Below are 12,401 nucleotides of genomic sequence, written 5' to 3' on the forward strand. Positions count from 1 at the left end.
CTGCCAAACGGTTGCAAATGCTCCCCTGAGAGGTTGGGCGGTCGAAACCGAAGGCTTTTTATCACAGGAAAAGAAATCAGCCCTCGAAAACTTAGCCGGCAGAAAAATCTGACTTTCGGCCATTCACTCAAAAATACTGCCAAACGGTTGCAAATGCTCCCCTGAGAGTTTTGGCGGTCGAAACAGAAGGCTTTTCATCTTAGGAAAAGAAATCAGCCCTCGACAACTTAACCGGCAGAAAAAGATTTTTTTTGAAAAAATCCCTAAGCCCCGGGGTCACAATTTCAAAAAAAATCTGACTTTCGGCCATTCACTCAAAAATGCTGCCAAACGGTTGCAAATGCTCCCCTGAGAGGTTTGGCGGTCGAAACAGAAGGCTTTTTATCTCAGGAAAAGAAATCAGCCCTCGACAACTTAACGGGCAGAAAAAGATTTTTTTGAAAAAATCCCTAAGCCCCGGGGTCACAATTTCATCAAAAATCTGACTTTCGGCCATTCACTCAAAAATGCTGCCAAACGGTTGCAAATGTTCCCCTGAGAGGTTTGGCGGTCGAAACAGAAGGCTTTTTATCACAGGAAAAGAAATCAGCCCTCGAAAACTTAACCGGCAGAAAAAGATTTTTTTGAAAAAAAACCCTAAGCCCCGGGGTCACAATTTCATCAAAAATCTGACTTTCGGCCATTCACTCAAAAATGCTGCCAAACGGTTGTAAAAGCTCTCCTGAGAGGTTTGGCGGTCGAAACCGAAGGCTTTTTATCACAGGAAAAGAAATCAGCCCTCGAAAACTTAACCCGCAGAAAAATCTGACTTTCGGCCATTCACTCAAAAATACTGCCAAACGGTTGCAAATGCTCCCCTGAGAGGTTTGGCGGTCGAAACAGAAGGCTTTTTATCTCAGGAAAAGAAATCAGCCCTCGACAACTTAACAGGCAGAAAAATATTTTTTTGAAAAAATCCCTAAGCCCCGGGGTCACAATTTCATCAAAAATCTGACTTTCGGCCATTCACTCCAAAATGTTGCCAAACGGTTGCAAATGCTCCCCTGAGAGGTTTGGCGGTCGAAACAGAAGGCTTTTTATCTCAGGAAAAGAAATCAGCCCTCGACAACTTAACAGGCAGAAAAAGATTTTTTTGAAAAAATCCCTAAGCCCCGGGGTCACAATTTCATCAAAAATCTGACTTTCGGCCATTCACTCAAAAATGCTGCCAAACGGTTGCAAATGTTCCCCTGAGAGGTTTGGCGGTCGAAACAGAAGGCTTTTTATCACAGGAAAAGAAATCAGCCCTCGAAAACTTAACCGGCAGAAAAAGATTTTTTTGAAAAAATCCCTAAGCCCCGGGGTCACAATTTCATCAAAAATCTCACTTTCGGCCATTCACTCAAAAATGCTGCCAAACGGTTGTAAAAGCTCCCCTGAGAGGTTTGGCGGTCGAAACCGAAGGCTTTTTATCACAGGAAAAGAAATCAGCCCTCGAAAACTTAACCGGCAGAAAAATCTGACTTTTGGCCATTCACTCAAAAATACTGCCAAACGGTTGCAAATGCTCCCCTGAGAGGTTGGGCGGTCGAAACCGAAGGCTTTTTATCACAGGAAAAGAAATCAGCCCTCGAAAACTTAGCCGGCAGAAAAATCTGACTTTCGGCCATTCACTCAAAAATACTGCCAAACGGTTGCAAATGCTCCCCTGAGAGTTTTGGCGGTCGAAACAGAAGGCTTTTCATCTTAGGAAAAGAAATCAGCCCTCGACAACTTAACCGGCAGAAAAAGATTTTTTTGAAAAAATCCCTAAGCCCCGGGGTCACAATTTCAAAAAAAATCTGACTTTCGGCCATTCACTCAAAAATGCTGCCAAACGGTTGCAAATGCTCCCCTGAGAGGTTTGGCGGTCGAAACAGAAGGCTTTTTATCTCAGGAAAAGAAATCAGCCCTCGACAACTTAACGGGCAGAAAAAGATTTTTTTGAAAAAATCCCTAAGCCCCGGGGTCACAATTTCATCAAAAATCTGACTTTCGGCCATTCACTCAAAAATGCTGCCAAACGGTTGCAAATGTTCCCCTGAGAGGTTTGGCGGTCGAAACAGAAGGCTTTTTATCACAGGAAAAGAAATCAGCCCTCGAAAACTTAACCGGCAGAAAAAGATTTTTTTGAAAAAATCCCTAAGCCCCGGGGTCACAATTTCATCAAAAATCTCACTTTCGGCCATTCACTCAAAAATGCTGCCAAACAGTTGTAAAAGCTCCCCTGAGAGGTTTGGCGGTCGAAACCGAAGGCTTTTTATCACAGGAAAAGAAATCAGCCCTCGAAAACTTAACCGGCAGAAAAATCTGACTTTCGGCCATTCACTCAAAAATACTGCCAAACGGTTGCAAATGCTCCCCTGAGAGGTTTGGCGGTCGAAACAGAAGGCTTTTTATCTCAGGAAAAGAAATCAGCCCTCGACAACTTAACAGGCAGAAAAATATTTTTTTGAAAAAATCCCTAAGCCCCGGGGTCACAATTTCATCAAAAATCTGACTTTCGGCCATTCACTCCAAAATGGTGCCAAACGGTTGCAAATGCTCCCCTGAGAGGTTTGGCGGTCGAAACAGAAGCCTTTGTATCACAGGAAAAGAAATCAGCCCTCGAAAACTTAACAGGCAGAAAAATATTTTTTTGAAAAAATCCCTAAGCCCCGGGGTCACAATTTCATCAAAAATCTGACTTTCGGCCATTCACTCAAAAATGCTGCCAAACGGTTGCAAATGCTCCCCTGAGAGGTTTGGCGGTCGAAACAGAAGGCTTTTTATCTCAGGAAAAGAAATCAGCCCTCGACAACTTAACCGGCAGAAAAAGATTTTTTTGAAAAAATCCCTAAGCCCCGGGGTCACAATTTCAAAAAAAATCTGACTTTCGGCCATTCACTCAAAAATGCTGCCAAACGGTTGTAAAAGCTCCCCTGAGAGGTTTGGCGGTCGAAAACGAAGGCTTATTATCACAGGAAAAGAAATCAGCCCTCGAAAACTTAACCGGCAGAAAAATCTGACTTTCGGCCATTCACTCAAAAATACTGCCAAACGGTTGCAAATGCTCCCCTGAGAGGTTTGGCGGTCGAAACAGAAGGCTTTTTATCTCAGGAAAAGAAATCAGCCCTCGACAACTTAACAGGCAGAAAAATATTTTTTTGAAAAAATCCCTAGCCCCGGGGTCACAATTTCATCAAAAATCCGACTTTCGGCCATTCACTCCAAAATGGTGCCAAACGGTTGCAAATGCTCCCCTGAGAGATTTGGCAGTCGAAACAGAAGCCTTTGTATCAAAGGAAAAGAAATCAGCCCTCGAAAACTTAACAGGCAGAAAAATATTTTTTTGAAAAAATCCCTAAGCCCCGGGGTCACAATTTCATCAAAAATCTGACTTTCGGCCATTCACTCAAAAATGCGGCCAAACGGGTGCAAATGCTCCCCTGAGAGGTTTGGCGGTTGAAACAGAAGGCTTTTTATCTCAGGAAAAGAAATCAACCCTCGACAACTTAACTGGCAGAAAAAGATTTTTTTGAAAAAATCCCTAAGCCCCGGGGTCACAATTTCATCAAAAATCTGACTTTCGGCCATTCACTCAAAAATGCTGCCAAACGGTTGCAAATGCTCCCCTGAGAGGTTTGGCGGTCGAAACCGAAGGCTTTTTATCACAGGAAAAGAAATCAGCCCTCGAAAACTTAACCGGCAGAAAAAGATTTTTTTGAAAAAATCCCTAAGGCCCGGGGTCACAATTTCATAAAAAATCTGACTTTTGGCCATTCACTCAAAAATGCTGCCAAACGGTTGCAAATGCTCCCCTGAAAGTTTTGGCGGTCGAAACAGAAGGCTTTTCATCTTAGGAAAAGAAATCAGCCCTCGACAACTTAACCAGAAGAAAAAGATTTTTTTGAAAAAATCCCTAAGCCCCGGGGTCACAATTTCAAAAAAAATCTGACTTTCGGCCATTCACTCCAAATTGATGCCAAACGGTTGCAAATGCTCCCCTGAGCGGTTTGGTGGTCGAAACAGAAGCCTTTGTATCACAGGAAATGAAATCAGCCCTCGACAACTTAACGGGCAGAAAAAGATTTTTTTGAAAAAATCCCTAAGCCCCGGGGTCACAATTTCATCAAAAATCTGACTTTCGGCCATTCACTCAAAACTGCTGCCAAACGGTTGCAAATGCTCCCCTGAGAGGTTTGGCGGTCGAAACAGAAGGCTTTTTATCTCAGGAAAAGAAATCAGCCCTCGACAACTTAACAGGCAGAAAAAGATTTTTTTGAAAAAATCCCTAAGCCCCGGGGTCACAATTTCATCAAAAATCTGACTTTCGGCCATTCACTCCAAAATGGTGCCAAACGGTTGCAAATGCTCCCCTGAGAGGTTTGGCGGTCGAAACAGAAGGCTTTTTATCTCAGGAAAAGAAATCAGCCCTCGAAAACTTAACAGGCAGAAAAATATTTTTTTGAAAAAATCCCTAAGCCCCAGGGTCACAATTTCATCAAAAATCTGACTTTCGGCCATTCACTCAAAAATGCTGCCAAACGGTTGCAAATGCTCCCCTGAGAGGTTTGGCGGTCGAAACAGAAGGCTTTTTATCTCAGGAAAAGAAATCAGCCCTCGACAACTTAACCGGCAGAATAAGATTTTTTTGAAAAAATCCCTAAGCCCCGGGGTCACAATTTCATCAAAAATCTGACTTTCGGCCATTCACTCAAAAATGCTGCCAAACGGTTGCAAATGCTCCCCTGAGAGGTTTGGCGGTCGAAACCGAAGGATTTTTATCACAGGAAAAGAAATCAGCCCTCGAAAACTTAACCGGCAGAAAAATCTGACTTTCGGCCATTCACTCAAAAATACTGCCAAACGGTTGCAAATGCTCCCCTGAGAGGTTTGGCGGTCGAAACAGAAGCCTTTGTATCACAGGAAAAGAAATCAGCCCTCGACAACTTAACGGGCAGAAAAAGATTTTTTTGAAAAAATCCCTAAGCCCCGGGGTCACAATTTCATAAAAAATCTGACTTTCGGCCATTCACTCCAAATTGATGCCAAACGGTTGCAAATGCTCCCCTGAGCGGTTTGGTGGTCGAAACAGAAGCCTTTGTATCACAGGAAATGAAATCAGCCCTCGACAACTTAACGGGCAGAAAAAGATTTTTTTGAAAAAATCCCTAAGCCCCGGGGTCACAATTTCATCAAAAATCTGACTTTCGGCCATTCACTCAAAAATGCTGCCAAACGGTTGCAAATGCTCCCCTGAGAGGTTTGGCGGTCGAAACAGAAGGCTTTTTATCTCAGGAAAAGAAATCAGCCCTCGACAACTTAACAGGCAGAAAAATATTTTTTTGAAAAAATCCCTAAGCCCCGGGGTCACAATTTCATCAAAAATCTGACTTTCGGCCATTCACTCCAAAATGGTGCCAAACGGTTGCAAATGATCCCCTGAGAGGTTTGGCGGTCGAAACAGAAGCCTTTGTATGACAGGAAAAGAAATCAGCCCTCGAAAACTTAACAGGCAGAAAAATATTTTTTTGAAAAAATCCCTAAGCCCCAGGGTCACAATTTCATCAAAAATCTGACTTTCGGCCATTCACTCAAAAATGCTGCCAAACGGTTGCAAATGCTCCCCTGAGAGGTTTGGCGGTCGAAACAGAAGGCTTTTTATCTCAGGAAAAGAAATCAGCCCTCGACAACTTAACCGGCAGAATAAGATTTTTTTGAAAAAATCCCTAAGCCCCGGGGTCACAATTTCATCAAAAATCTGACTTTCGGCCATTCACTCAAAAATGCTGCCAAACGGTTGCAAATGCTCCCCTGAGAGGTTTGGCGGTCGAAACCGAAGGCTTTTTATCACAGGAAAAGAAATCAGCCCTCGAAAACTTAACCGGCAGAAAAATCTGACTTTCGGCCATTCACTCAAAAATACTGCCAAACGGTTGCAAATGCTCCCCTGAGAGGTTTGGCGGTCGAAACAGAAGCCTTTGTATCACAGGAAAAGAAATCAGCCCTCGACAACTTAACGGGCAGAAAAAGATTTTTTTGAAAAAATCCCTAAGCCCCGGGGTCACAATTTCATAAAAAATCTGACTTTCGGCCATTCACTCCAAATTGATGCCAAACGGTTGCAAATGCTCCCCTGAGCGGTTTGGTGGTCGAAACAGAAGCCTTTGTATCACAGGAAATGAAACCAGCCCTCGACAACTTAACGGGCAGAAAAAGATTTTTTTGAAAAAATCCCTAAGCCCCGGGGTCACAATTTCATCAAAAATCTGACTTTCGGCCATTCACGCAAAAATGCTGCCAAACGGTTGCAAATGCTCCCCTGAGAGGTTTGGCGGTCGAAACAGAAGGCTTTTTATCTCAGGAAAAGAAATCAGCCCTCGACAACTTAACAGGCAGAAAAATATTTTTTTGAAAAAATCCCTAAGCCCCGGGGTCACAATTTCATCAAAAATCTGAATTTCGGCCATTCACTCCAAAATGGTGCCAAACGGTTGCAAATGCTCCCCTGAGAGGTTTGGCGGTCGAAACAGAAGCCTTTGTATCACAGGAAAAGAAATCAGCCCTCGAAAACTTAACAGGCAGAAAAATATTTTTTTGAAAAAATCCCTAAGCCCCAGGGTCACAATTTCATCAAAAATCTGACTTTCGGCCATTCACTCAAAAATGCTGCCAAACGGTTGCAAATGCTCCCCTGAGAGGTTTGGCGGTCGAAACAGAAGGCTTTTTATCTCAGGAAAAGAAATCAGCCCTCGACAACTTAACCGGCAGAATAAGATTTTTTTGAAAAAATCCCTAAGCCCCGGGGTCACAATTTCATCAAAAATCTGACTTTCGGCCATTCACTCAAAAATGCTGCCAAACGGTTGCAAATGCTCCCCTGAGAGGTTTGGCGGTCGAAACCGAAGGCTTTTTATCACAGGAAAAGAAATCAGCCCTCGAAAACTTAACCGGCAGAAAAATCTGACTTTCGGCCATTCACTCAAAAATACTGCCAAACGGTTGCAAATGCTCCCCTGAGAGGTTTGGCGGTCGAAACAGAAGCCTTTGTATCACAGGAAAAGAAATCAGCCCTCGACAACTTAACGGGCAGAAAAAGATTTTTTTGAAAAAATCCCTAAGCCCCGGGGTCACAATTTCATAAAAAATCTGACTTTCGGCCATTCACTCCAAATTGATGCCAAACGGTTGCAAATGCTCCCCTGAGCGGTTTGGTGGTCGAAACAGAAGCCTTTGTATCACAGGAAATGAAACCAGCCCTCGACAACTTAACGGGCAGAAAAAGATTTTTTTGAAAAAATCCCTAAGCCCCGGGGTCACAATTTCATCAAAAATCTGACTTTCGGCCATTCACTCAAAAATGCTGCCAAACGGTTGCAAATGCTCCCCTGAGAGGTTTGGCGGTCGAAACAGAAGGCTTTTTATCTCAGGAAAAGAAATCAGCCCTCGACAACTTAACAGGCAGAAAAAGATTTTTTTGAAAAAATCCCTAAGCCCCGGGGTCACAATTTCATCAAAAATCTGACTTTCGGCCATTCACTCAAAAATGCGGCCAAACGGGTGCAAATGCTCCCCTGAGAGGTTTGGCGGTCGAAACACAAGGCTTTTTATCACAGGAAAAGAAATCAGCCCTCGAAAACTTAACCGGCAGAAAAAGATTTTTTTGAAAAAATCCCTAAGCCCCGGGGTCACAATTTCATCAAAAATCTGACTTTCGGCCATTCACTCAAAAATGCGGCCAAACGGGTGCAAATGCTCCCCTGAGAGGTTTGGCGGTCGAAACAGAAGGCTTTTTATCTCAGGAAAAGAAATCAGCCCTCGACAACTTAACCGGCAGAAAAAGATTTTTTTGAAAAAATCCCTAAGCCCCGGGGTCACAATTTCAAAAAAAATCTGACTTTCGGCCATTCACTCAAAAATGCTGCCAAACGGTTGCAAATGCTCCCCTGAGAGGTTTGGCGGTCGAAACCGAAGGATTTTTATCACAGGAAAAGAAATCAGCCCTCGAAAACTTAACCGGCAGAAAAATCTGACTTTCGGCCATTCACTCAAAAATACTGCCAAACGGTTGCAAATGCTCCCCTGAGAGGTTTGGCGGTCGAAACAGAAGCCTTTGTATCACAGGAAAAGAAATCAGCCCTCGACAACTTAACGGGCAGAAAAAGATTTTTTTGAAAAAATCCCTAAGCCCCGTGGTCACAATTTCATAAAAAATCTGACTTTCGGCCATTCACTCCAAATTGATGCCAAACGGTTGCAAATGCTCCCCTGAGCGGTTTGGTGGTCGAAACAGAAGCCTTTGTATCACAGGAAATGAAACCAGCCCTCGACAACTTAACGGGCAGAAAAAGATTTTTTTGAAAAAATCCCTAAGCCCCGGGGTCACAATTTCATCAAAAATCTGACTTTCGGCCATTCACTCAAAAATGCTGCCAAACGGTTGCAAATGCTCCCCTGAGAGGTTTGGCGGTCGAAACAGAAGGCTTTTTATCTCAGGAAAAGAAATCAGCCCTCGACAACTTAACAGGCAGAAAAAGATTTTTTTGAAAAAATCCCTAAGCCCCGGGGTCACAATTTCATCAAAAATCTGACTTTCGGCCATTCACTCAAAAATGCTGCCAAACGGGTGCAAATGCTCCCCTGAGAGGTTTGGCGGTCGAAACACAAGGCTTTTTATCACAGGAAAAGAAATCAGCCCTCGAAAACTTAACCGGCAGAAAAAGATTTTTTTGAAAAAATCCCTAAGCCCCGGGGTCACAATTTCATCAAAAATCTGACTTTCGGCCATTCACTCAAAAATGCGGCCAAACGGGTGCAAATGCTCCCCTGAGAGGTTTGGCGGTCGAAACAGAAGACTTTTTATCTCAGGAAAAGAAATCAGCCCTCGACAACTTAACCGGCAGAAAAAGATTTTTTTGAAAAAATCCCTAAGCCCCGGGGTCACAATTTCAAAAAAAATCTGACTTTCGGCCATTCACTCAAAAATGCTGCCAAACGGTTGTAAAAGCTCCCCTGAGAGGTTTGGCGGTCGAAACCGAAGGCTTTTTATCACAGGAAAAGAAATCAGCCCTCGAAAACTTAACCGGCAGAAAAATCTGACTTTCGGCCATTCACTCAAAAATACTGCCAAATGGTTGCAAATGCTACCCTGAGAGGTTTGGCGGTCGAAACAGAAGGCTTTTTATCTCAGGAAAAGAAATCAGCCCTCGACAACTTAACAGGCAGAAAAATATTTTTTTGAAAAAATCCCTAGCCCCGGGGTCACAATTTCATCAAAAATCTGACTTTTGGCCATTCACTCAAAAATGCTGCCAAACGGTTGCAAATGCTCCCCTGAGAGGTTTGGCGGTCGAAACCGAAGGCTTTTTATCACAGGAAAAGAAATCAGCCCTCGAAAACTTAACCGGCAGAAAAAGATTTTTTTGAAAAAATCCCTAAGCCCCGGGGTCACAATTTCATCAAAAATCTGACTTTCGGCCATTCACTCCAAAATGCGGCCAAACGGGTGCAAATGCTCCCCTGAGAGGTTTGGCGGTTGAAACAGAAGGCTTTTTATCTCAGGAAAAGAAATCAACCCTCGACAACTTAACTGGCAGAAAAAGATTTTTTTGAAAAAATCCCTAAGCCCCGGGGTCACAATTTCATCAAAAATCTGACTTTCGGCCATTCACTCAAAAATGCTGCCAAACGGTTGCAAATGCTCCCCTGAGAGGTTTGGCGGTCGAAACCGAAGGCTTTTTATCACAGGAAAAGAAATCAGCCCTCGAAAACTTAACCGGCAGAAAAAGATTTTTTTGAAAAAATCCCTAAGCCCCGGGGTCACAATTTCATAAAAAATCTGACTTTTGGCCATTCACTCAAAAATGCTGCCAAACGGTTGCAAATGCTCCCCTGAAAGTTTTGGCGGTCGAAACAGAAGGCTTTTCATCTTAGGAAAAGAAATCAGCCCTCGACAACTTAACCGGAAGAAAAAGATTTTTTTGAAAAAATCCCTAACCCCCGGGGTCACAATTTCAAAAAAAATCTGACTTTCGGCCATTCACTCAAAAATGCTGCCAAACGGTTGCAAATGCTCCCCTGAGAGGTTTGGCGGTCAAAACAGAAGGCTTTTTATCTCAGGAAAAGAAATCAGCCCTCGACAACTTAACGGGCAGAAAAAGATTTTTTTGAAAAAATCCCTAAGCCCCGGGGTCACAATTTCATCAAAAATCTGACTTTCGGCCATTCACTCAAAAATGCTGCCAAACGGTTGCAAATGTTCCCCTGAGAGGTTTGGCGGTCGAAACAGAAGGCTTTTTATCACAGGAAAAGAAATCAGCCCTCGAAAACTTAACCGGCAGAAAAAGATTTTTTTGAAAAAATCCCTAAGCCCCGGGGTCACAATTTCATCAAAAATCTGACTTTCGGCCATTCACTCAAAAATGCTGCCAAACGGTTGTAAAAGCTCCCCTGAGAGGTTTGGCGGTCGAAACCGAAGGCTTTTTATCACAGGAAAAGAAATCAGCCCTCGAAAACTTAACCGGCAGAAAAATCTGACTTTCGGCCATTCACTCAAAAATACTGCCAAACGGTTGCAAATGCTCCCCTGAGAGGTTTGGCGGTCGAAACAGAAGGCTTTTTATCTCAGGAAAAGAAATCAGCCCTCGACAACTTAACAGGCAGAAAAATATTTTTTTGAAAAAATCCCTAAGCCCCGGGGTCACAATTTCATCAAAAATCTGACTTTCGGCCATTCACTCCAAAATGGTGCCAAACGGTTGCAAATGCTCCCCTGAGAGGTTTGGCGGTCGAAACAGAAGCCTTTGTATCACAGGAAAAGAAATCAGCCCTCGAAAACTTAACAGGCAGAAAAATATTTTTTTGAAAAAATCTCTAAGCCCCGGGGTCACAATTTCATCAAAAATCTGACTTTCGGCCATTCACTCAAAAATGCTGCCAAACGGTTGCAAATGCTCCCCTGAGAGGTTTGGCGGTCGAAACAGAAGGCTTTTTATCTCAGGAAAAGAAATCAGCCCTCGACAACTTAACCGGCACAATAAGATTTTTTTGAAAAAATCCCTAAGCCCCGGGGTCACAATTTCATCAAAAATCTGACTTTCGGCCATTCACTCAAAAATGCTGCCAAACGGTTGCAAATGCTCCCCTGAGAGGTTTGGTGGTCGAAACCGAAGGCTTTTTATCACAGGAAAAGAAATCAGCCCTCGAAAACTTAACCGGCAGAAAAATCTGACTTTCGGCCATTCACTCAAAAATACTGCCAAACGGTTGCAAATGCTCCCCTGAGAGGTTTGGCGGTCGAAACAGAAGCCTTTGTATCACAGGAAAAGAAATCAGCCCTCGAAAACTTAACAGGTAGAAAAATATTTTTTTGAAAAAATCCCTAAGCCCCGGAGTCATAATTTCATCAAAAATCTGACTTTCGGCCATTCAATCAAAAATGCGGCCAAACGGGTGCAAATGCTCCCCTGAGAGGTTTGGCGGTCGAAACAGAAGGCTTTTTATCACAGGAAAAGAAATCAGCCCTCGACAACTTAACGGGCAGAAAAAGATTTTTTTGAAAAAATCCCTAAGCCCCGGGGTCACAATTTCATCAAAAATCTGACTTTCAGCCATGCACTCAAAAATGGTGCCAAACGGTTGCAAATGCTCCCCTGAGAGGTTTGGCGGTCGAAACAGAAGCCTTTGTATCACAGGAAAAGAAATCAGCCCTCGACAACTTAACGGGCAGAAAAAGATTTTTTTGAAAAAATCCCTAAGCCCCGGGGTCACAATTTCATAAAAAATCTGACTTTCGGCCATTCACTCCAAATTGATGCCAAACGGTTGCAAATGCTCCCCTGAGCGGTTTGGTGGTCGAAACAGAAGCCTTTGTATCACAGGAAATGAAATCAGCCCTCGACAACTTAACGGGCAGAAAAAGATTTTTTTGAAAAAATCCCTAAGCCCCGGGGTCACAATTTCATCAAAAATCTGACTTTCGGCCATTCACTCAAAAATGCTGCCAAACGGTTGCAAATGCTCCCCTGAGAGGTTTGGCGGTCGAAACAGAAGGCTTTTTATCTCAGGAAAAGAAATCAGCCCTCGACAACTTAACAGGCAGAAAAAGATTTTTTTGAAAAAATCCCTAAGCCCCGGGGTCACAATTTCATCAAAAATCTGACTTTCGGCCATTCACTCAAAAATGCGGCCAAACGGGTGCAAATGCTCCCCTGAGAGGTTTGGCGGTCGAAACACAAGGCTTTTTATCACAGGAAAAGAAATCAGCCCTCGATAACTTAACCGGCAGAAAAAGATTTTTTTGAAAAAATCCCTAAGCCCCGGGGTCACAATTTCAAAAAAAATCTGACTTTCGGCCATTCACTCAAAAATGCTGCCAAACGGTTGTAAAAGCTCCCCTGAGA

Source organism: Podarcis muralis, chromosome 6 (assembly GCF_964188315.1).
Source record: "Podarcis muralis chromosome 6, rPodMur119.hap1.1, whole genome shotgun sequence".
In the NCBI taxonomy this organism is placed as follows: Eukaryota; Metazoa; Chordata; class Lepidosauria; order Squamata; family Lacertidae; genus Podarcis; species Podarcis muralis.